This window comes from Carassius carassius, chromosome 48, assembly GCF_963082965.1.
Source record: "Carassius carassius chromosome 48, fCarCar2.1, whole genome shotgun sequence".
Lineage (NCBI taxonomy): Eukaryota > Metazoa > Chordata > Actinopteri > Cypriniformes > Cyprinidae > Carassius > Carassius carassius.
Window position 1 is genome coordinate 21,455,949 of NC_081802.1, and position 25,616 is coordinate 21,481,564.

The following is a 25,616-nucleotide window of genomic DNA, read 5'->3' on the forward strand; positions in this document are numbered from 1 at the left end:
TTTATAACAACGTTTTCAGGATTTCTCAGAGGGCAGGCTTCAAGTATAACTCGTTTGAAGTAATGGTGCTTCATATAACATTACCTAGAGAAACAAATGTTAATGATAGATCCCCTGTGATGTTTGTACTGGCTACTGTATACAGGCCACCAGGGCACCATACAGACTTTATTAAAGAGTTTGGTGATTTTACATCCGAGTTAGTTCTGGCTGCAGATAAAGTTTTAATAGTTGGTGATTTTAATATCCATGTTGATAATGAAAAGATGCATTTGGATCAGCATTTATAGACATTCTGAACTCTATTGGGTTAGACAACATATTTCAGGACATATTTTCATTGTCGAAATCATACTCTAGATTTAATACTGTCACATGTAATTGATATTGATAGTGTTGAAATTATGCAGCCAAGTGACGATTTCTCAGATAATTATTTAGTTTGGTGCAAACTTCATATAGCCAAAATTGTAAATTCTACTTCTTGTTACAAGTATGGTAGAAACAACACTTCTACCACAAAAGTCTGCTTTGTAAGTTATCTTCCTGATGTATCCAAATTCCTTAGCATATCCAAAACCTCAGAACAACTTGATGATGTAACAGAAACTTTGGACTCTCTCTTTTCTAGCATTTTAAATACAGTTGCTCCTTTACGCTTAAGGAAGGTTAAGGAAACCATTATGACACCATGGTATAATGAGCACACTCGCACCCTAAAGAGAGCAGCCCGAAAAATGGAGCACAGCTGGAGGAAAACAAAACTAGAGGTATTCCGTATTGCTTGGCGGGAAAGTAACCTATCCTACAGAAAAGCATTAAAAACTGCTAGACCCGATTACTTTTCTTCTCTTTTAGAAGAAAACAAACATACATGCTTTCGGTTTCGCGAAAGCATGGCGGGTGCCAGCTCGGTGGTTTTAGAGTCACTTACTAGGCGTCATGGTGTGAAAGTAACATCCGCTACAAGTATAGAAGAATGTTGTTTAGCGGCAGGTAAAGTGGTGGGTTATGACTCTATTATACCATGTTCGGCATCCAGAATGAACAATGCCATCGTTATGTTTTTGAGTACAGTGGAAAAAGCTAATGATTTAGTGGAGCGTGGTTTAGTATTAAACGATGCGTTCACTCCCGTGCTTCCCCTTTCAATGCCGTCTAAGAAAGTGACTTTGTCAAATGTGCCACCTTCTGTAAAGGACGATTTCTTAGTAAATATGCTATCTCAGTATGGAAAATTGGTTTCAACAATTAAAAAGATACCACTTGGAAATGTTTTTTTCCTAATTGAAACATGTGGTTCAACGACTGATAAGATGAGATGTTTTGGCTGTGGCAGGGCAGGTCACCTGGTGTGTTCATGCCCAGACAAAGTAGAAAATGCTGTGAATGATGAAACCACAGATTTAGACCACAAACCTCATCAGAATTAATGCTAGAAACAGGTGTTGATATGCTTCATGTAAATGTTACAAAAGATGCAGAAGAAGAATCAGTTGTGAAGGTGAATGTTGATAAGAGTGTACCAGAGACTGTAAACAGTAAACAGAACCAATGGACAGTTTGGTTGTACAAATGGAAAGTGAAATACAAACCAGGAATGTTCAAGAGGGAAAGTAAGCCTCTGTTTTTGTTTCTGATGTGAATCTCATAGAAACAGAAACCTCACAGTCTTTTAAGGTACCCCTGAAAAGGAAGATGACAAAAAATGAAGGGGCTGTGAAGATAGTGAAAAAAGTAGATGTGAGTGAGATGGCAGTCGAAGAAGATGAAAGTGATGAATATTCATCTGATTCTAGTGGTGTTTTGTCTCAATCTGAGTATCGAGTTCAGGGTTATGACATTCAAGGCATTAAACTGTTTTTGAAAATCACAAGAAAGAAACGAAATGTAAATGTTGAGAATTTTTTCAAAACACTATGTTGTTTGTGGAGACATCACAGAGTTTAATGAATGAGGGATGTTTTACTGATAGGGAAGTGTACCGACTGAAGAAAATTGTCAGAAAGCTGAGTATCGAAAATAGTAATAATGAAGAAGTCATCAAGAAGTCACTTTTTGGTTTCCACGGTCCCAGCTGCTATGCTTGTATGGGGCTTGTTTTTGTTTTTCTTTTCTTTTAATATGAGTAACATTAATATTGCATCCCTGATGTCAATGGAGCAAGGGATAGCATAAAATAGATCTATGAGTTTGTTAAACAAAAGCATTTTAATGTGATTTTATTGCACATCTTTTAAAGTGTGTCGTGGAGTACGACAAGGGTGTTCTCTGTCAGGAATACTTTACACTTTGGCAATAGAACCACTTTTAAATAAGTTGAGAAAAGTTTTAGAAGGGGTATCTTTACAAGCCTGTAACAGCACTTTGTGTTTGTCAGCATACACTGATGATGTGGTCATTATACTTAATAAACAAAGTGACGTGGATTTATTATTAAAACATTAAGAGAGTTTGAAACCATATCTTCAGCAAGAATTAATTGGGGTATAAGTCAAGTCAAGTCACCTTTATTTATATAGCGCTTTAAACAAAATACATTGTGTCAAAGCAACTGAACAACATTCATTAGGAAAACAGTGTGTCAATAATGCAAAATGATAGTTAAAGGCAGTTCATCATTGAATTCAGTGATGTCATCTCTGTTCAGTTAAATAGTGTCTGTGCATTTATTTGCAATCAAGTCAATGATATCGCTGTAGATGAAGTGACCCCAACTAAGCAAGCCAGAGGCGACAGCGGCAAGGAACCGAAACTCCATCGGTGACAGAATGGAGAAAAAAACCTTGGGAGAAACCAGGCTCCGTTAGGAGGCCAGTTCTCATCTGACCAGACAAAACCAGTAGTTCAATTCCAGGCTGCAGCAAAGTCAGATTGTGCAGAAGAACCATCTGTTTCCTGTGGTCTTGTCGTGGTGGTCCGCTGAGACAAGGTCTTTACAGGGGATCTGTTTATGGGGCTCTAGTTGTCCTGGTCTCCGCTGTCTTTCAGGGCAGTAGAGGTCCTTTCTAGGTGCTGATCCACCATCTGGTCTGGATACGTACTGGATCCGGGTGACTGCAGTGACCCTCTGATCTGGATACAGACTAGATCTGGTGGCTACGGTGACCTCAAAATAAGAGAGAAACAGACAAATATTAGCGTAGATGCCATTCTTCTAATGATGTAGCAAGTACAAAGGGTGTTATGGGAAGTGTTCCTGGTTCCGGTTTACCTAATTAATGCATCTTAAAAATCCTTTAACGGATTTGGATATTAAAAGCATATTAGTATGTTATGTGTAAACCAGGTTAAAGAGATGGGTCTTTAATCTAGATTTAAACTGCAAGAGTGTGTCTGCCTCCCATACAATGTTAGGTAGGTTATTCCAGAGTTTAGGCGTCAAATAGGAAAAGGATCTGCCGCCCACAGTTGATTTTGATATTCTAGGTATTATCAAATTGCCTGAGTTTTGAGAACGTAGCGGACATAGAGGATTATAATGTAAAAGGAGCTCATTCAAATACTGAGGTGCTAAACCATTCAGGGCTTTATAAGTAATAAGCAATATTTTAAAATCTATACGATGTTTGATAGGGAGCCAGTGCAGTGTTGACAGAACCGGGCTAATATGGTCATACTTCCTGGTTCTAGTAAGAACTTTTGCTGCTGCATTTTGGACTAGCTGTAGTTTGTTTACTAAGCGTGCCGAACAACCACCCAATAAAGCATTACAATAATCTAACCTTGAGGTCATAAATGCATGGATTAACATTTCTGCATTTGACATTGAGAGCATAGGCCGTAATTTAGATATATTTTTGAGATGGAAAAATGCAGTTTTACAAATGCTAGAAACGTGGCTTTCTAAGGAATGATTGCGATCAAATAGCACACCTAGGTTCCTAACTGATGATGAAGAATTGACAGAGCAACCATCAAGTCTTAGACAGTGTTCTAGGTTATTACAAGCAGAGTTTTTAGGTCCTATAATTAACGCCTCTGTTTTTTCAGAATTTAGCAGTAAGAAATTACTCGTCATCCAGTTTTTTATATCAACTATGCATTTCATTAGTTTTTCAAATTGGTGTGTTTCACCGGGCCGCGAAGAAATATAGAGCTGAGTATCATCAGCATAACAGTGAAAGCTAACACCATGTTTCCTGATGATATCTCCCAAGGGTAACATATAAAGCGTGAAGAGTAGCGGCCCTAGTACTGAGCCTTTAGGTACTCCATACTGCACTTGTGATCGATATGATACATCTTCATTCACTGCTACGAACTGATGGCGGTCATATAAGTACGATTTAAACCATGCAAATGCACTTCCATTAATGCCAACAAAGTGTTCAAGTCTATGCAAAAGAATGTTGTGATAAGATGATAAGAGCAGGTCATTACTAACTCTAAGGAGAGCAGTCTCAGTACTTTCATATGGTCTAAATCCTGACTGGAAATCCTCACATATGCCATTTTTCTCTAAGAAATAATATAATTGTGAGGACACCACCTTTTCTAGTATCTTGGATAGAAAAGGGAGATTCGAGATTGGTCTATAATTAACTAGTTCTTTTTGGGTCAAGTTGTGGTTTTTTGATGAAAGGCTTAATAACAGCCAGTTTGAAGGTTTTGGGGACATATCCTAATGACAATGAAGAATTAATAATAGTCAGAAGAGGATCTATGACTTCTGGAAGCACCTCTTTTATGAGCTTAGATGGTATAGGGTCTAACATACATGTTGTTGGTTTAGATGATTTAACAAGTTTATACAATTCTTCCTCTCCTATAGTAGAGAATGAGTGGAACTGTTCCTCAGGAGGTCTATAGTGCACTGTCTGATGCGATACTGTAGCTGACGACTGAATGGTTGCACTTTTATCTCTAATAGTATCGATTTTAGAAGTAGTTCATAAAGTCATTACTGCTGTGATGTTGGGAAATGTCAACACTTGTCGAGGCTTTATTTTTCGTTTATTTTACCCACTGTATTGAATAAATACCTGGGGTTATGTTTGTTTTTTTCTAAAAGAGAAGAAAAGTAATCGGATCTAGCAGTTTTTAATGCTTTTTCTGTAGGATAGGTTACTTGCCCACCAAGCAATACGAAATACCTCTAGTTTTGTTTTCCTCCAACTGCGCTCCATTTTTAGGCTGCTCTCTTTAGGGTGCGAGTATGCTCATTATACCATGGTGTCATACTGGTTTCCTTAACCATCCTTAAGTGTAAAGGAGCAACTGTATTTAAAATGCTAGAAAAGAGAGAGTCCATAGTTTCTGTTACATCAAATTGTTCTGAGGTTTTGGATATGCTAAGGAATTTGGATACATCAGGAAGATATCTTAAAAAGCAGTCTTTTGTGGTAGAAGTGATGGTTCTACCATACTTGTAACAAGAAGTAGAATTTACAATTTTGGCTATATGAGGTTTTCACAAAACTAATTAATGATCTGAGATATCATCACTTGGCTGAATAATTTCAACACTATCAACGTCAATTCCATGTGACAGTATTAAATCTAGAGTATGATTTCGACAATGAGTAGGTCCTGAAACGTGTTGTCTAACCCCAATAGAGTTCAGAATGTCTATAAACGCTGATCCCAATGCATCTTTTTCATTATCAACATGGATATTAAAATCACCTACTATTAAAACTTTATCTGCAGCCAGAACTAACTCGGATGTAAAATCACCAAACTCAAAGTCTGTGTGGTGCCCTGGTGGCCTGTAAACAGTAGCCAGTACAAACATAACAGGGGATTTATCATTAACATTTGTTTCTCTGGATAATGTTATATGAAGCACCATTACTTCAAACGAGTTATACTTGAAGCCCGCCCTCTGAGAAATCCTGAAAACGTTGTTATAAATTGAAAGAACACCTCCCCCTTTGCCTTTTAGACGCGGCTCATGTTTATAACAGTAATCTTGGGGGGGGTGGACTCATTTAAAATAATGTAATCATCAGGTTTTAGCCAGGTTTCTGTCAAACAGAGCACATCTGGATTATGATCAGTGATCATATTATTTACAAAAAGTGTTTTCGTAGAAAAGGATCTGATATTCAATAAGCCAAGCTTTATCATTTGTTTATCCGTATTGGATCTGTTTTTTATTTGTTGAACCTCAATTAAATTGTTAATCTTAACTTGGTTTGAAAGTTTTTTTGTATTTTCTAGTTCAGTGAACAGACACAGTCTCTATAGTGTGATATCTAGGTGAAAGAGTCTCTATGTGCTGAGAATTAGCTGACCTCTGACGTGAGGCAGCTAGCAGACGCTCGGTTTAGCCAGTCTGTCTGCTTCCTGACCTGTGCCCCAGTTAGTCAAGTATAAACACTAAGACTATTTGCCATATTTCTAGAGAGAAGAGTGGCGCCACCCCAGGAGGGATGAAGATGAATGAATGAATGCTTTATTTCGAACATAAACATAAAACAAGTAACAAAAGAAAGTAAATTGAAAATAAAAAGACAAACAAACCAAACAATTAATGATAATAATATGAAACCAACATGTCCGAAAAGGAGTAGGATGAAGCATAAGCTTATTAAAACCTACCCCTTCTCCACTATTCAATAAACAATCAGTTTTCCATAATAAACATATTTACATAATACCTATCTACAAAATATAGAAAATAAATAAATTAAGAAAACAAATACATAAATTATTTACCGATTGCTAAATCCTTTGCTCATCCCTATACCTTGTGAAAACCATATGTTTGTACCTCTTCTTAAACTGGGTCCTGCTTAGACATAGCTTAACCTCCACACCCAAACTGTTCCACAACCTCACTCCACAAAAAGAAACACAAAAACCTTTTATTGTTGTACGTACACGCTGATGTTTTAAATTAAACTCCCCTCTCAGGTTATAACTCCCCTCTCTGTTAAAAAACAATTTTTGTGTATTGCTTTGTACATGATTTGTGCTGTTTGAAAATGAACCAGGTCAATGAATTTTTATATTTTTGATTTTAAGAAAAGTAAATTTGTGTGCTCTCTGTAACCAGTATTATGTATTATTCTTATGGCTCTTTTCTGCAATATGAATGTTGATTGTATTGAACATTGGAACATCTCTTTTCAAAAGGTCAGGTCTGCCCCAAAAACTCATCCAATTGTCTATGAAACCTATGTTCTTCTGTTGGCACCACTTAGACATCCAGCCATTAAGTGATGACAATCTGCTATGCATCTCATCACCATGGTAACCAGGGAGGGGACCAGAGCATATTACAGTGTCTGACATCATGCTTGCAAGTTCACGCACCTCTTTAATGTTATTTTTAGTGATCTCCGACTGGCGAAGTCGAACATCATTAGCACCAGCATGAATAACAATCTTACTGTATTTACGTTTAGCATTAGCCAGCACTTTTAAATTTGCCAATGTCAGGTGCTCTGGCTCCTGGTAAACATTTGACTATGAGGGCTGGTGTTCTGTACAATTGAATCAACAATAACTAGAGCACTTTCATCAGGTTTCTCAGTGGGTGCATCACTGAGTGGGGAGAACCTGTTTAATGTTTTGATCGGAACAGAAGAGCGGTGTTTTGACCCACTACTACGCTGCCTCACTGTCACCCAGTTGCCCTGCTGCTGGAGCTCCGTTGCCGGAACCGAACAATGTACAGGAATCCCTGAGCTAGACGCATCCAAAGCCGTATCTAGAGCCCTAACATTCTTACTGTCCTCAATTAAAGTTTGGATGCGTGTCTCTAATTCTGAAATCTTCTCTGTCAGCCTAACTATTTCCCTGCATTTATCACATGTGAATCCCTCATCTGCGACAGAGATAGATAAACTGCACATGTGACAAGAGGTGCAAATAACAATAGCAGGAGAAGCCATTACTCACCGTGCTTGATGAAATATTCTTACCACAGTTGTTTGATGAACTTGTGAAAAACTGGAGCAAGAGAGAGGAGAGGAGAAAGGAAAACAGCGATAGGTTAGAATGAAAACACTAATGACAAGCTAACGAGTGCTAACGCTTTGCAGGTGTACTGCACTCACGGATATGAAATAAAAGTGAACGATCAAAATTAATCTGACAAGATTGATCGATAATATCAGAAATATGGTGTGAATTAAGTTATATTTTATCACTTAAAAAAAAACAGAGAGTGATAGTAAGATAAAGATTCTAGAGAAAAAAATATAAACAGCTACACGGAGCTACGATTAGCTCCAGCAGGCCAACAGGAAGTAGAGAAAACACTGTCCAACAGCGACACCTGCAGTCAGGGAGGATGTCCCTTTCACACATTAAAACTTTCACAATAGTTTAGAAGAGAGGATTTACATATCAAGTATTTGTTATACTGATACATATTTCTGTTGTGAAAACATATTTCCACTGTATAAATGAATATGCCTAAAACCTTTTCAAAGTTTTTAATTGTGATGGCATTACAAAAAGTCGACATGGCCTGCTACCAAATCTGTCAAAAGTGGACAAAACAGAAGAAATGTAGCACTCGCTAGATGATTACAATTATGACCTATGGCAAGTACACTCAGTCCTAGGCTTTAATGGCGAGCTGGACTGTTGAAAAAAATGAGTGCGACAAATAAAATGCAAACATTGTCATCAGCTATCTGAACAAGAGCTCTAAATATATTGGTGCAAGAAAAAACAGTAAAACACTGTTAACAAAAATATAACCAAATTGTAACAGTTTCAAAGTTACTTATGGTGTTATTCTACTACCCACCATTAGGGGGACACTGTTGTTCCTTTATGCTAAGGTTAAATACAGGTAAGAAGTAGAAGAAGAAAGAGCTGTTTGGTAAGAGGAAAGCATGGCTTCCCTCTGGTAACCTTACCCCTACTGATGTCCTGATTGGGAAACGTACCGTTTTATGCTCAATCAAAGTAAGGTTCTTTTTTTCAATGGTGGCTGAATAAATTGTATTCCATTGTTGGTGAGGTTTATAATGTTTAATATTTTGTTTGTAGAAGGACTCCTTTTACCTACCCTCTTTTGTACCAATGGTCCATTTTTCTATTTCATGGTACATGTTGGAAATAGAAATGACAAATTTACCAGCTTTGCCTTGGGTCACCGAAATGGGATATTAATTGAAGAGGATAAGAACTGTTTTCTGCTTTTGTCTGGAATTGCTGTGTGGAGTGTTGAATTTGGTCTGGACTGTTACCAAGGATTGAATAATTGGGTACATCTACATTGTCTAGAAGAGTTCTTCTTTCAACTATGGACTGTGGCATATAGCCTAAGTATTCCCGCATTCATTACATTCGGCATTACATGCTCATATCATCATGACTATGTATTTTGTATTTTTAATGGTTGGTTGAGTCATTTGTACTATTGGATTAGGGTATGTTAATTTGTTTTGGGTTTATTATTTTGCATTTCACTGTTGTTGTTTTTTTCATAATATATCTCTACGAAGCAAATCAAATTTTTTTGTTCTATTGTTTTTTTTTGACATCAAACAGTTTAATGATTGTCAAAAGTTGGTATGTAGATCCCTCCCCAAACTATGTTCAGATTTAGAGTCTTTATTAAGAATGACAAGCCATAATGCTCTGGGTGAGGATGGGGCCGTACCTAGCCTGGATTTTGCATCGGAGTCCTTCAATGCTCACAGAAAACCGCTCAGAGAACTAATCAATACATTCAGTGATTTATACCTGGACTCTGAGGAAGATGAGGAGGATCGCTCCAGTGAGGATCTGGATAATTTTCCTTTACCACCCCCTCCTCCACTTGAAGAACTAGGACAGGCAATCCCCTCTGTTACACCTTTTAATGAACGACTGGATGAAAGAAGAGAGTTGAAGACTGTCATCAGAGAGTGGATGAATGTGTCTCTCAGGATGAGATGGAAAACAAATGTAAAACCATCGAAGAGAGATTGCATTATTTTGTAGAACGGGAATGTGACAGAATTAAGAAAAAGCTTGAATTCTCCATACAAGATATAGGAAGATCCATGGTAGACTGTCTAAAAAGAAGAGATATCCAGCTTGATCAAAATTTTTAAATCTCTTGTCAAACATGTCTACTCCTAAACAACCCCATCTAAGTTCCGCATTACCCACCTCAGTCAAGAATGTAAGAGATCAAACTTTTGATTTGAAGCTCCCTAGTCCCATAACAGTACATGAGTCGTCAATGCAATACAACCCTCCTGTAAAAATCGATTTTCCTGACTTTAGCAATACTCAAGATGAAGATCCCGTAGAGTTTATTGAAAGATGTGAAGAGTATTTTGCTGTTCGTCCTCTTTCTGACCCCGAGATCCTGGCTGCCCTAACGACGGTATTGAAGGGAACAGCTAAAGATTGGTGGATGGCTGAAAGAAGGCATGTCAGAAATTGGAAGCAGTTTAAGGAAACTTTCTTACTCTCTTTCTGAGTGAAGATTATGAAGAAGTGGCTGCAAGAAAGTTATTAGAAAGGAAGCAAGGAGTCAAGGAAAATATTCGAGACTTTGCCTTTCACTACCGTGCTTTGTGCATGAGATGGAAAAAGGAGATGACTGAAAGAGAAGTAGTACAAGCTATACTACGGAATTGTAATCCAAGGTTAGCAAGCCTGATGAGAGGTACTGTGATAGATGTGGGGGAACTGGTAAAAATTGGCACACAGATAGAGCGAGATTTTGATGAGTCTAAAAGATACTGGAGTCAGGTGAATGGTGAAGAACAAAGGAGGACACAGACCTCTCGTTAACCTCAACGAAAACCTCATATAGCTAATACCAGAGTCGTGCAATCTATTCGAAATTCAACACGACTAGACATTAATACTGTTTATATTCCCATAGTTATCAAAGACAGATATTTCTCAGCCATGGTGGATACTGGTAGTACAACCCGAATTCCGGAAAAGTTGGGACGTTTTTTTAATTTTAATAAAATGAAAACTAAAAGACTTTCAAATCACATGAGCCAATATTTTATTCACAATAGAACATAGATAACATAGCAAATGTTTAAACTGAGAAAGTTTACAATTTTATGCACAAAATGAGCTCATTTCAATTTTGATTTCTGCTACAGGTCTCAAAATAGTTGGGACGGGGTATGTTTACCATGGTGTAGCATCTCCTTTTCTTTTCAAAACAGTTTGAAGACGTCTGGGCATTGAGGCTATGAGTTGCTGGAGTTTTGCTGTTGGAATTTGGTCCCATTCTTGCCTTATATAGATTTCCAGCTGCTGAAGAGTTCGTGGTCGTCTTTGACGTATTTTTCGTTTAATGATGCGCCAAATGTTCTCTATAGGTGAAAGATCTGGACTGCAGGCAGGCCAGGTTAGCACCCGGACTCTTCTACGACGAAGCCATGCTGTTGTTATAGCTGCAGTATGCGGTTTTGCATTGTCCTGCTGAAATAAACAAGGCCTTCCCTGAAATAGACGTTGTTTGGAGGGAAGCATATGTTGCTCTAAAATCTTTATATACCTTTCAGCATTCACAGAGCCTTCCAAAACATGCAAGCTGCCCATACCATATGCACTTATGCACCCCCATACCATCAGAGATGCTGGCTTTTGAACTGAATGCTGATAACATGCTGGAAGGTCTTCCTCCTCTTTAGCCCGGAGGACACGGCGTCCGTGATTTCCAACAAGAATGTCAAATTTGGACTCGTCTGACCATAAAACACAATTCCACTTTGAAATAGTCCATTTTAAATGAGCCTTGGCCCACAGGACACGACGGCGCTTCTGGACCATGTTCATATATGGCTTCCTTTTTGCATGATAGAGCTTTAGTTGGCATCTGCTGATGGCACGGCGGATTGTGTTTACCGACAGTGGTTTCTGAAAGTATTCCTGGGCCCATTTAGTAATGTCATTGACACAATCATGCCGATGAGTGATGCAGTGTCGTCTGAGAGCCCGAAGACCACGGGCATCCAATAAAGGTCTCCGGCCTTGTCCCTTACGCACAGAGATTTCTCCAGTTTCTCTGAATCTTTTGATGATGTTATGCACTGTAGATGATGAGATTTGCAAAGCCTTTGCAATTTGACGTTGAGGAACATTGTTTTTAAAGTTTTCCACAATTTTTTTACGCAGTCTTTCACAGATTGGAGAGCCTCTGCCCATCTTTACTTCTGAGAGACTCTGCTTCTCTAAGACAAAGCTTTTATAGCTAATCATGTTACAGACCTGATATCAATTAACTTAATTAATCACTAGATGTTCTCCCAGCTGAATCTTTTCAAAACTGCTTGCTTTTTTAGCCATTTGTTGCCCCCGTGCCAACTTTTTTGAGACCTGTAGCAGGCATTAAATTTTAAATGAGCTAATTAAGTGGATAAAAGTGTAAAATTTCTCAGTTTAAACATTTGCTACGTTATCTATGTTCTATTGTGAATAAAATATTGGCTCATGTGATTTGAAATTCCTTTAGTTTTCATTTATTAAAATTTAAAAAACGTCCCAACTTTTCCGGAATTCGGGTTGTACTTTATCCCTTATCCGGGAATCCTGTTGGAAACAATTGTGTAAAGCAGATCCATACCAGCAGTGCCAAGGACAGTCCTTCATGTTAGCCAATGGACAGAAGCAGACAGCTTTGGGAAAGGTAAATTAGAGAGGTGAAATTCAATGATTGCAAGTGGACCTGGTATTGTTCATTATGAGAGACACTGATTTGACTGTGCCAGTCATTTTAGGCATGTATTTTCTACTGATGACGGGAATCATGTTAGACTTCCAAAAAGCGCAGTGTGTTGCCTTCTACCATAGGAGATAAGCCAGATCTTTCTTTTTTGTTTTTGAACAATGATGTCTGTTCCACAGTGCATTTTTATCTTGCTATACCCAATCTTCCAGTTACTGATGCCACCTTGCAGACTGTTCAGCAACTTGGTCAAAAGGCTGACACTCAACCCTGGATTAAAAGGAATCTAGAAAATGTTATGTTAGACTGGCCAACCGTTTGTACCCATGACATTGGACATACAAACTGGATGACGAGTAATTTCTTACTGCTAAATTCTGAAAAAACAGAGGTGTTAATTATAGGACCTAAAAACTCTGCTTGTAATAACCTAGAACACTGTCTAAGACTTGATGGTTGCTCTGTCAATTCTTCGTCATCAGTTAGGAACCTAGGTATGCTACTTGATCGCAATCTTTCCTTAGAAAGCCACATTTCTAGCATTTGTAAAACTGCATTTTTCCATCTCAAAAATATATCTAAATTACGGCCTATGCTCTCAATGTCAAATGCAGAAATGTTAATCCATGCATTTATGACCTCAAGGTTAGATTATTGTAATGCTTTATTGGGTGGTTGTTCTGCACGCTTAGTAAACAAACTACAGCTAGTCCAAAATGCAGCAGCAAGAGTTCTTACTAGAACCAGGAAGTATGACCATATTAGCCCGGTCCTGTCAACACTGCACTGGCTCCCTATCAAGCATCGCATAGATTTTAAAATATTGCTTATTACTTATAAAGCCCTGAATGGTTTAGCACCTCGGTATTTGAATGAGCTCCTTTTACATTATAATCCTCTACGTCCGCTACGTTCTCAAGACTCAGGCAATTTGATAATACCTAGAATATCAAAATCAACTGCAGGCGGCAGATCCTTTTCCTATTTGGCGCCCAAACTCTGGAATAACCTACCTAACATTGATCGGGAGGCAGACACACTCTTGCATTTTAAATCTAGATTAAAGACCCATCTCTTTAACCTGGCATACACATAACATACTAATATGCTTTTATTATCCAAATCCGTTAAAGGATTTTTAGGCTGCATTAATTAGGTAAACCGGAACCGGAAACACTTCCCATAACAACCTATGTACTTGCTACATCATTAGAAGAATGGCATCTACGCTAATATTTGTCTGTTTCTCTCTTGTTCCGAGGTCACCGTGGCCACCAGATCCAGTCTGTGTCCAGATCAGAGGGTCACTGCAGTCACCCGGATCCAGTACGTATCCAGACCAGATGCTGGATCAGCACCTAGAAAGGACCTCTACATCCCTGAAAGACAGCGGAGACCAGGACAACTAGAGCCCCAGATACAGATCCCCTGTAAAGACCTTGTCTCAGAGGAGCACCAGGACAAGACCACAGGAAACAGATGATTCTTCTGCACAATCTGACTTTGCTGCAGCCTGGATTGAACTACTGGTTTCGTCTGGTCAGAGGAGAACTGGCCCCCCAACTGAGCCTGGTTTCTCCCAAGGTTTTTTTCTCCATTCTGTCACCGATGGAGTTTCGGTTCCTTGCCGCTGTCGCCTCTGGCTTGCTTAGTTGGGGACACTTCATCTACAGTGATATCGTTGACTTGATTGCAAATAAATGCACAGACACTATTTAACTGAACAGAGATGACATAACTGAATCCAATGATGAACTGCCTTTAACTATCATTTTTGCATTATTGACACTGTTTTCCTAATGAATGTTGTTCAGTTGCTTTGACGCAATGTATTTTGTTTAAAGCGCTATATAAATAAAGGTGACATTGACATTGACATTGACAAACCTGATAAAATACCGCATTATTACCACCGATGAAATCCCAGTCAGGAAAAGAGCCTATAACGTTTCTAGGGATAAGCAGCAGATCATAGGTACTGAAATCAAAGAGTTGTTAGCCAAAGAAATCATGCATCCTTCAATCTCTCCTTGGGCCTCTCCTGTGGTAATCGTTCCAAAGAAAGACGGTGGATCAAGATTCTGTATTGACTATCAAGGACTGAATATGAAGACACATCTTGATGCTTACCCCATGCCACAAATTCCGGACATTTTAGAGTCACTACATGGAGCTGCTGTGTTTTCCACACTTGACCTTAAAAGTGGCTATTGGCAAATGGAGATGGAAGCAGATAGTATCCAGAAAACAGCATTTGTGACGTCCTCAGGGCTATTTGAATTCTTACACCTTCCTTTTGGATTGAAAAACTCTGCTGCTTCATTCCAAAGATTGATGGAACATGTACTACGAGATTTAAGAGGAAAATGTTGTCTGGTATACATAGACGATGTGGTGGTGTATTCTCGGAACGAAATGGAGCATCTTCAACATTTAAACCAGGTCTTCAAATGTCTACAGGATGCTGGCCTCACTCTCAATCAAAAAAAATGTAACTTCATCCAAAGAGAACTGACTTTTCTTGGTCACATTGTTTCAGGGGAAGGAGTAAAAACTGATCCAGCAAAGGTAGCTGCTGTCCAGGATTTTCCGATACCCCAATCGATTAAGGATGTTCAGCGTTTCTTGGGGTTTGCAGGGTGGTACCACCGGTTTATCCCAAATTTCTCAGAAAAAGCTGCACCTTTACATGCTCTTAAACAAAAGAAAGCTTCATGGATTTGGACTGAGCAATGTCAGCGTGCCTTGGAGATAATAAAGAGAGACCTTACACAAACACCTGTGCTAACCCCTCCAGATTTCAATAAGACATTCAAGGTACAGACCGATGCTAGTGAGATTGGATTGGGGGCTGTATTAACCCAGGAAATAGAAGGAGAGGAATGTGTGGTAGTCTATGCTTCTAAGTTATTAAGAGGAGCAGAAAAAGCTTATTCAGTTTCAGAGAAAGAGTGTTTGGCTGTCGTATGGGCTGTTGAGAAATGGAGACATTACTTGGAAGGGCAACCTTTTGAAGTCGTCACAGATCATGCAGCTCTCACATGGGTTTTTCAGCATCCTAAACCAAACTCTCGTCTCACATGGTGGACTATACGTCTGCAAGGCTTTCAGTTCACCGTTAAATACAGAAAAGGTATATGTAATGTTGTAGCGGATGTGTTGTCCGGAAACCAAGAACATCCAGGATCATCAGAGCTGCTTGCTGTAGTTAAAGCTACCAGGTCGACTGCTTGTCCAACAAATTTACTTGTAGATCTTGATCAGATCACTATCGAACAACAAAATGATTTGGAAATCCAGGAGCTATGTAAAAAGGCTAGCTCACAAACTTCTCAGGACCTTTCAAGAGTACATTACCTGTACCTGATGGAAACAAGGGACAGAAACTACAGCTCATCATACCAAGGTGTTTTTGTAAAGAGTTCTTGCAATATGTACACGATAACCCATTAAGCGGTCATCTCGGTAGATTAAAAACCCTTCTTCGAGAGATGAGTTGAGACTCATCATGTGCAGAATTTGAAAACTTGTTATGGTTATGACAAGTCTCTTTCTGATCAGGGGGGTATGTAACAGTTTCAAAGTTACTTATGGTGTTATTCTACTACCCACCATTAGGGGGACACTGTTGTTCCTTTATGCTAAGGTTAAATACAGGTAAGAAATAGAAAAAGAAAGAGCTGTTTGGTAAGAGGAAAGCATGGCTTCCCTCTGGTAACCTTACCCCTACTGATGTCCTGATTGGGAAACGTACCGTTTTATGCTCAATCAAAGTAAGGTTCTTTTTTTCAATGGTGGCTGAATAAATTGTGTTCCATTGTTGGTGAGGTTTATAATGTTTAATATTTTGTTTGTAGAAGGACTCCTTTTACCTACCCTCTTTTGTACCAATGGTCCATTTTTCTATTTCATGGTACATGTTGGAAATAGAAATGACAAATTTACCAGCTTTGCCTTGGGTCACCGAAATGGGATATTAATTGAAGAGGATAAGAACTGTTTTCTGCTTTTGTCTGGAATTGCTGTGTGGAGTATTGAATTTGGTCTGGACTGTTACCAAGGATTGAATAATTGGGTACATCTACATTGTCTAGAAGAGTTCTTCTTTCAACTATGGACTGTGGCATATAGCCTAAGTATTCCCACATTCATTACATCCGACATTACATGCTCATATCACCATGACTATGTATTTTGTATTTTTAATGGTTGGTTGATTCATTTATATTATTGGATTAGGGTATATTAATTTGTTTTGGGTTTATTATTGTGCATTTCACTGTTTTTGTTTTTTTCATAATATATCTCTACAAAGCAAATCCAATTTTTTTGTTCTATTGTTTTTTATTTTGACATCAAACAGTTTAATGATTGTGAAAAGTTGGTATGTAGATCCCTTCCCAAACTACGTTCAGATTTATAGTAAACTTTTACCATAGAAGTACGAGTTATAAAATGATCACAAGTGGTTTTTCTGTATTCATATGAAGATTTTCTTCGTGTTTTGGGTTCTTCAGTTACAAAGGGACTTTGTTTGTACAAAAATTCCTTAATATATTGTCTCTGTAGCCTTTTCAAGAGGGTGTACAACTTCAAACTTTACTGATGGTTTAGCTTTTAGAGAACTGGCTAGATGTGTTCCAATTGTAATAGTCGTATGTGTAAAACAACAAGACTTACTTTTCGTGTTGACGATTCATTCATTGTAGTAATATGGAAATGGCAATTGTCCAAAAAAAAAATATCTGCATAGTCAAACAATCTCAAGTAGAAATTTTCTTAATTTTTTTAATGTATTTCTATAAATGCTGAATAATGGCCGGTCTTAGAAAGAAGGCTTCGCCTACAGTCACATAAAGTGACTATAAACAAACAAAATTTGTACAATATCATCTGTTTTCCTGATAATCTGCTTTAGTAAAATGACAGCCACTGTAGATCGAGAAGAGGCTTTTCTGTAGTATATACATTATGACCCATTTCTTAAATGAAATACACTTTCTGAGTAACTAGGAATTTACAACTGTGCCCCCCTAGAACTTGTAAGGGATCTGTATAGAGGGGATTCATGGACAATAATGTTTTTTCTGTAACTATTCTATATGTAAGTAAAAAATATTGTAAACCTTATATTGTATATAGTTTTTAACGGATTAGGTATTTTCTACCACAGGACATCAGGAGTCTAGTGGGGTGTGCAATTAAATATTCTCAGGAGTCCCTGTGAATCCAGAAGTCTCTCACATGTGCTCTTTCATTCAAGCACAGTTTACGACTCAACAGGTATCCAAAGAATGCGTGTCATGGATGTTTTGGGAAAGTCTTTTCAGAGGTCTGTAGTTTACTTTAACCCTCTTCAAATACCAGCATAAAAAAGACCAGCATACAAAGTGGATACATCACATATTGTAAATTTCTACATATATTTTCAGTGGATAACCAATAGTATATTGATAGTATATTATATATATCACACTGATAAAGGACTGTTCAGAAAAGTCTGATATAGCTTTTTTATTTAGGCTTTTAAGCGGTAAAATGATTTGAAATAAAACTAAGTACATTTCATAATTTAGGTTAAATTGAAAGTAAATGAGTAAAATATTTTATTTAAAACATTTACGATTTCATCTAAACAATCTTTTAATTTTTGAAAGATCTTATTTAAACTCTTAAGATCTTAAGATTCAATCTGGAAAAGGGTCAACAGACTACATCTCAGATCATCTGGTCTAACTCCTCCCTCACCAACCCGTCTCCGAGTGGGCCCATCAGTCTTACATTGGGACTCCCCTAGGGAGGACCTGCCAGGTTTTGGTTATGATTCAAATTAAACTTTTTATTTTCTAAATCACTCATCCGTGTTTTCGACGTTGTTGAGTAATGTCATTTTAGTAATCTCTTAACACTCTTAAAAATATAAGGTATAATTTTTCATATTTATTGTGACCTAAAATTATATTAAATGTTTATTTTATACAGCGTATTATATATATATTTTACTATCTTTTTTAAAAGAAGAGAATAGTGTGTTTTATAAGACCAATAAGCTTATATAAATGTTGAATATATGTTTAAATGCATGATTTTGCTTCAGTAACATGTTACTAGGATGTAAAATATGTTTTATTATTTAAAATAGAGATAAGCCTCTCTATAATTCAAAATGGTTATGTATGTGCGTGCTTGTTCATAATGACTTATCAGGACGCAAATTTGTATGATGACATGGCTATTACACTGATATAATAACGTAAATTTGGTTTATGATGAAATTTCAAAATTTTGAGTCCTCATAATTATGATTGCTTACAAACAATATTACATAAAAAAATGTAAGCATATGTAGAATGTTTTGTGTGATGGTAGGTGTTTCTACTGTACAAAATCATTATGCCTATGGAACGTCCACAGCAAACAAAAACAAAGTAGTGTGCGTGTGTGTGTGTGTGTGTGTGTGTGTGTGTGTGTGTGTGAGTTTGTGTGTGTGTGTGTGTGTGAGTTTGTGTGTGTGTTTAATTTTCCAACTTATTAATATTTTTTAAAACATTTTACCCGAGGGTAAGAATGTCATTGGCTTAATAATGTAAAGCATTTAAAAAGGTAAATGTTTATTTTATAAAGCATGCTATGTTCAATCACTGGTGCACTGGATATGTTTTGACATGATTGTACATGTTTATGTTTCTGTGAAAACAATGTTTATGCTTAGTTAGTGAAAAACTAAAATATTAATTTAAAATGTGTTTTATAAGTTCAATAAACTTAATAAATAAATGTTGAAAATGATTTGCTTTAGTAACATGTTGTCATGTTCTTTAAAACGGGGATGGGTCTCGTTTAGCCTGTAGAGTTTACATATGTGTGTGCTAGTTTATATGATTTATCAAAGCAACAATTTCTATAATGACACAAGTTTAACATAACAAAGGTAAATGTAGTTTATGAAATTTCTTGAGCTCTCATAATTCAGATCACTTAAAAACAATATTTAACTAAAAATGTTTGTTTGTAGAATTTCTGTGATGGATAGGTGTACTATACAGTTTGTATAGTAAAAAAATCATTATGTCTATGGAATGTCACAGTGGAGTGTATTAATACTCCAAATGTTTGTTTGCTTTTCTAAATTAGAAATTATAAAAAAATATGTTTCTGAAAATTAGAAAGTTTACTGTGATGGGTAGCTTTCAGGGATAATAGTGTATAAAATTAATTAATATAATGTAAATATAAATATATAAATATAATGTAGAAACTGCTTTGCATCAATTTAATTTGATTTGAATTATGTCAGTGTAAAGCCTCCATAAAACATTTGACATGTCCGGACATGTCGGGGATAACCTTTACCGTTTGGCCTGTTAAAATATATATTTTTTTCCCGATCCTGGTAAAATGTACAATGTTTTTATATTTTTAGTGATGACAAAAATTAGCGTTATTAGTTATAGCCATTCTGAACTCTATTGGGGTTAGACAATACGTTTCAGGACCTACTCATTGTCAAAATCATACTCTAGATTTAATACTGTCACATGGAATTGATGTTGATAGTGTTGAAATTATGCAGCCAAGTGATGATATCTCAGATCATTATTTAGTTTTGTGCAAACTTCATATAGCCAAAATTGTAAATTCTACTTCTTGTTACAAGTATGGAAGAACCATCACTTCTACCACAAAAGAATGCTTTTTAAGTTATCTTCCTGATGTATCCAAATTCCTTAGCATATCCAAAACCTCAGAACAACTTGATGATGTAGCAGAAACTATGGACTCTCTCTTTTCTAGCACTTTAAATACAGTTGCTCTTTTACGCTTAAGGAAGGTTAAGGAAAACGGTTTGACACCATGGTATAATGAGCATACTCGCACCCTAAAGAGAGCAGCCCGAAAAATGGAGCGCAGCTGGAGGAAAACAAAACTAGATGTATTTCGTATTGCTTGGCGGGAAAGTAACCTATCCTTCAGAAAAGCAATAAAAACTGCTAGATCCGATTACTTTTCTTCTCTTTTAGAAGAAAACAAACATAACCCCAGATATTTATTCAATACAGTGGCTAAATTAACGAAAAATAAAGCCTCAACAAGTGTTGACGTTTCCCAACACCACAGCAGTAATAACTTTACGAACTACTTTACTTCTAAAATCGATACTATTAGAGATAAAATTGCAACCATTCAGCCGTCAGCTACTTAATTGCAACAGTTCCACTCATTATCTACTATAGGAGAGGAAGAATTGTATAAACTTGTTAAATCATCTAAACCAACAACATGTATGTTAGACCCTATACCATCTAAGCTCCTAAAAGAGGTGCTTCCAGAAGTCATAGATTCTCTTCTGACTATTATTAATTCCTCATTGTCATTATGATATGTCCCCAAAACCTTCAAACTGGCTGTTATTAAGCCTCTCATCAAAAAAAAAAACACAACTTGACCCAAAAGAACTAGTTAATTATACTGTAGATCAATCTCGAATCTCCCTTTTCTGTCCAAGATACTAGAAAAGGTGGTATCCTCGCAATTATATTCCTTCTTGGAGAAAAATGGTATATGTGAGGATTTCCAGAAAGGATTGAGACCGTATCATAGTACTGAGACTGCTCTCCTTAGAGTTACAAATGATCTGCTTTTATCATATGATCGTGGGTGTATCTCTCTATTAGTTTTATTGGATCTTAGTGCTGCATTTGACACAATTAACCACAACATTCTTTTGCATAGACTTGAACACTTTGTTGGCATTAATGGAAGTGCATTAGCATGGTTTAAATCGTACTTATATGACCGCTATCAGTTCGTAGCAGTGAATGAAGATGTATCATATCGATCACAAGTGCAGTATGGAGTACCTAAAGGCTCAGTACTAGGGCCGCTACTCTTCATGCTTTATATGTTACCCTTGGGAGTTATCATCAGGAAACATGGTGTTAGCTTTCACTGTTATGCTGATGATACTCAGCTCTATATTTCTTCACGGCCCGGTGAAACACACCAATTTGAAAAACTAATGGAATGCATAGTCGATATAAAAAACTGGATGACGAGTAATTTCTTACTGCTAAATTCTGAAAAAACAGAGGTGTTAATTATAGGACCTAAAAACTCTGCTTGTAATAACCTAGAACACCGTCTAAGACTTGATGGTTGCTCTGTCAATTCTTCGTCATCAGTTAGGAACCTAAGTGTGCTATTTGATCGCAATCTTTCCTTAGAAAGCCACGTTTCTAGCATTTGTAAAACTGCATTTTTCCATCTCAAAAATATATCTAAATTACGGCCTATGCTCTCAATGTCAAATGCAGAAATGTTAAAGCATGCATTTATGACCTCAAGGTTAGATTATTGTAATGCTTTATTGGGTGATTGTTCTGCATGCTTAGTAAAGAAACTACAGCTAGTCCAAAATGCAGCAGCAAGAGTTCTTACTAGAACCAGGAAGTATGACCATATTAGCCCGGTCCTGTCAACACTGCACTGGCTCCCTATCAAACATCGTATAGATTTTAAAATATTGCTTATTACTTATAAAGCCCTGAATGGTTTAGCACATCAGTATTTGAATGAGCTCCTTTTACATTATAATCCTCTACGTCCACTACGTTCTCAAAACTCAGGCAATTTGATTATACCTAGAATATCAAAATCAACTGCGGGCGGCAGATCCTTTTCCTATTTGGCCTAAACTCTGGAATAACCTACCTAACATTGTACGGGAGGCAGACACACTCTTTTATTTTAAATCTAGATTAAAGACCCATCTCTTTAACCTGGTTTACACATAACATACTAATATGCTTTTAATATCCAAATCCGTTAAAGGATTTTTAGGCTGCATTAATTAGGTAAACCGGAACCGGGAACACTTCACATAACACCCTATTGCTACATCATTAGAAGAATGGCATCTACGCTAATATTTGTCTGTTTCTCTCTTATTCCGAGGTCACCGTAGCCACCAGATCCACTCTGTATCCAGATTAGAGGGTCACTGCAGTCACCCGGATCCAGTAACGTATCCAGACCAGATGGTGGATCAGCACCTAGAAAGGACCTCTACTGCCCTCAAAGACAGCGGAGACCAGGACAACTAGAGCCCCAGATACAGATCCCCTGTAAAGACCTTGTCTGATGACCACCAGGACAAGACCACAGGAAACAGATGATTCTTCTGCACAATCTGACTTTGCTGCAGCCTGGAATTCAACTACTGGTTTCGTCTGGTCAGAGAACTGGCCTCCCAACTGAGCCTGGTTTCTCCCAAGTTTTTTTTTCTCCATTCTGTCACCGATGGAGTTTCGGTTCCTTGCCGCTGTTTCCTCTGGCTTGCTTAGTTGGGGTCACTTCATCTACAGCAATATCGTTGACTTGATTGCAAATAAATGCACAGACACTATTTAACTGAACTGAGATGACATCACTGAATTCAATGATTAACTGCCTTTAACTATCATTTTGGATTATTGACACACTGTTTTCCTAATGAATGTTGTTCAGTTGCTTTGACGCAATGTATTTTGTTTAAAGCGCTATATAAATAAAGGTGACTTGACTTGACAACAGTAATGTGCTCTGAGAAAAGAGCCTTCAAGTTTTGGAAACACCTAGACATGAGTGACCCCAGCTCTTACCATTTTAAAGCCCTTATACCCATGAAATGAACACTGATAAATGTCCCCTGATTCAGATCCTGAAGCTGCAAAAACAAACTAACATGAGTAACAACAGCTATCTAACAAACTGTAAATGAAGAAGACAGATAACGAGGTACAGACAGAGCAATCATACTCTGACTACAGAAACAGGCAGATATTGACAGCACTGGCTGCCTAAAGAGAGCTCCATCTGCCCATACTGTAACCACGGAGAAGTGGTTCCCCTAACTACATTTACATTTACATTAATTCATTTAGCAGACGCTTTTATCCAAAGCGACTTACAGATGAGGACAGTGGAAGCTATCAAAAACAACAAAAAGAGCAATGATATATAAGTGCTATAACAAGTCTCAGTTAGGTTAACACAGTACACATAGCATGGGATTTCAAATAATATAATATAAAGAAAACAGATAGAATAAAAAAAAGAATAGAGCAAGCTAGTGTTAGAGGTCTTTACACATACACACATACACATACAATTGCATAATTAATGAAAAGAAAATAGAATACAAAAAGATTAGAAAGGTAGTCAGATTTTTTTAAAGAATAGAATAAGAATAGTGAGTGTTAAAGTTAGAGGGTCAAATAAAGATGGAAGAGATGTGTTTTAAGCGGATTCTTGAAGATGGCTAAGGACTCAGCTGTCCGGATTGAGTTGGGGAGGTCATTCCACCAGGAGGGAACATTTAATTTAAAAGTCCGTAAAAGTGACTTTCTGCTTCTTTGGGATGGCACAATCAAGCGACGTTCACTTGCAGAAGGCAAGCTTCTAGAGGGCACATAAGTCTGAAGTAACAAATTTAGGTAAATGGGTGCAGAGCCAGTGGTAGTTTTGTAGGCAAACATCAATGCCTTGAATTTTATACGAGCAGCTATTGGAAGCCAGTGCAAATTGATAAACAGAGGTGTGACATGTATTCATTAACTCATTAAAAATTAATCTTGCTGCCGCGTTCTGAATTAATTGTAAAGGTTTGATAGAATTGGCTGGAAGACCTGCCAAGAGGGCATTGCAATAGTCCAGCCTGGACAGAACAAGAGCTTGAACAAGGAGTTGTGCAGCATGTTCTGAAAGAAAGGGCTTGATCTTCTTAATGTTGAATAAAGCAAATCTGCAGGATCGGACAGTTTTTGAAATGTTGTCTGAGAAAGTCAGCTGATCATCAATCATAACTCCAAGGCTTCTAGCTGTTTTGAAGGAGTTATGGTTGATGTGCCTAACTTGATGGTGAAATTGTGATGAAACGATGGGTTTGCTGGAATCACAAGCAATTCTATCTTGGCAAGGTTGAGTTGAAGGTGATGGTCCATCATCCAGGAAAAAATGTCTGTTAGACAAGCTTAGATGCGAATAGCTTTAGTCGGATCATCAGGATGGAATGAGAGGTAGAGTTGAGTGTCATCAGCATAGCAGTGGTATGAAAAGCCATTTTTCTGAATGACAGAACCTAATGATGCCATGTAGACAGAGAAGAGAAGTGGTCCAAGAACTGAGCCCTGAGGCACCCCAGTAGTTAGATGTTGTGACTTGGACACCTCACCTCTCCAAGATACTTTGAAGGACATATCTGAGAGGTAAGACTCAAACCATTGAGGTGTGGTTCCTGAGATGCCTTTTGCCAGTAGGGTTGATAGGAGGATCTGGTGGTTAACCGTGTCAAAAGCAGCGGACAGGAGTAACACTAATGAGCTGATGGTATTTCAGCCATCTGTTCCATATTAATGAATCCTAACTCTAACACATTCTGCACTCAAAGACCAGAACGTGAGTAAACCAGGACTTTGAGTTTTACGGGAAATGTTTTTGGAGAAATGTTCTCAAATAGAACCATGGGTTGTAACCCTACCCCTGACCAGCTCATAAAACAAAGTGATCCCACTGGGAAACAGGACAGGAAAAAGCCAGCTCACTGGCTAATTTCTCTCAATATATTCTAAATGTATTAACTATTGCTTTTTGGTGCATTAGATGTTCCCCATATAAATTGGAGTATCTGCAGTTTTATCGTGTGTTAATCAAACTTTAAATGTGTGTAATTCTGCATTTGAATGTAACTTCATGTTTTTATCATTTATATATGTTATTTTTGGTATCTGTTTAATCGTCATGCTTTGACGGACTCACTTATATAAAGGAAATTACAGTAAAATGTATTATTCTGGAATTACCAACTTGCTGGAATAAAACTGCTGAACTCGACTGTACCATAACTCACTTGAAGTGGGTGTTTCCCCAGAGACAAAGGAACTTTTTCCGGCTTCAGATCGCGGACGGTCATTGGTTGTTCACGTGAACAGAGGCGTGAACCATTTCAAGATATAAAGGACTGACACAGGAAGCACCTCCC

General features: G+C 37.5%; 1 pseudogene; it reads right to left on the reverse strand.

Annotated features, from left to right (window-relative positions):
• The window catches only part of LOC132131859 (potassium voltage-gated channel subfamily H member 1-like), an 82,198-nt pseudogene that overhangs the window by 40,779 nt on the left and 15,803 nt on the right, over positions 1–25,616 (reverse strand).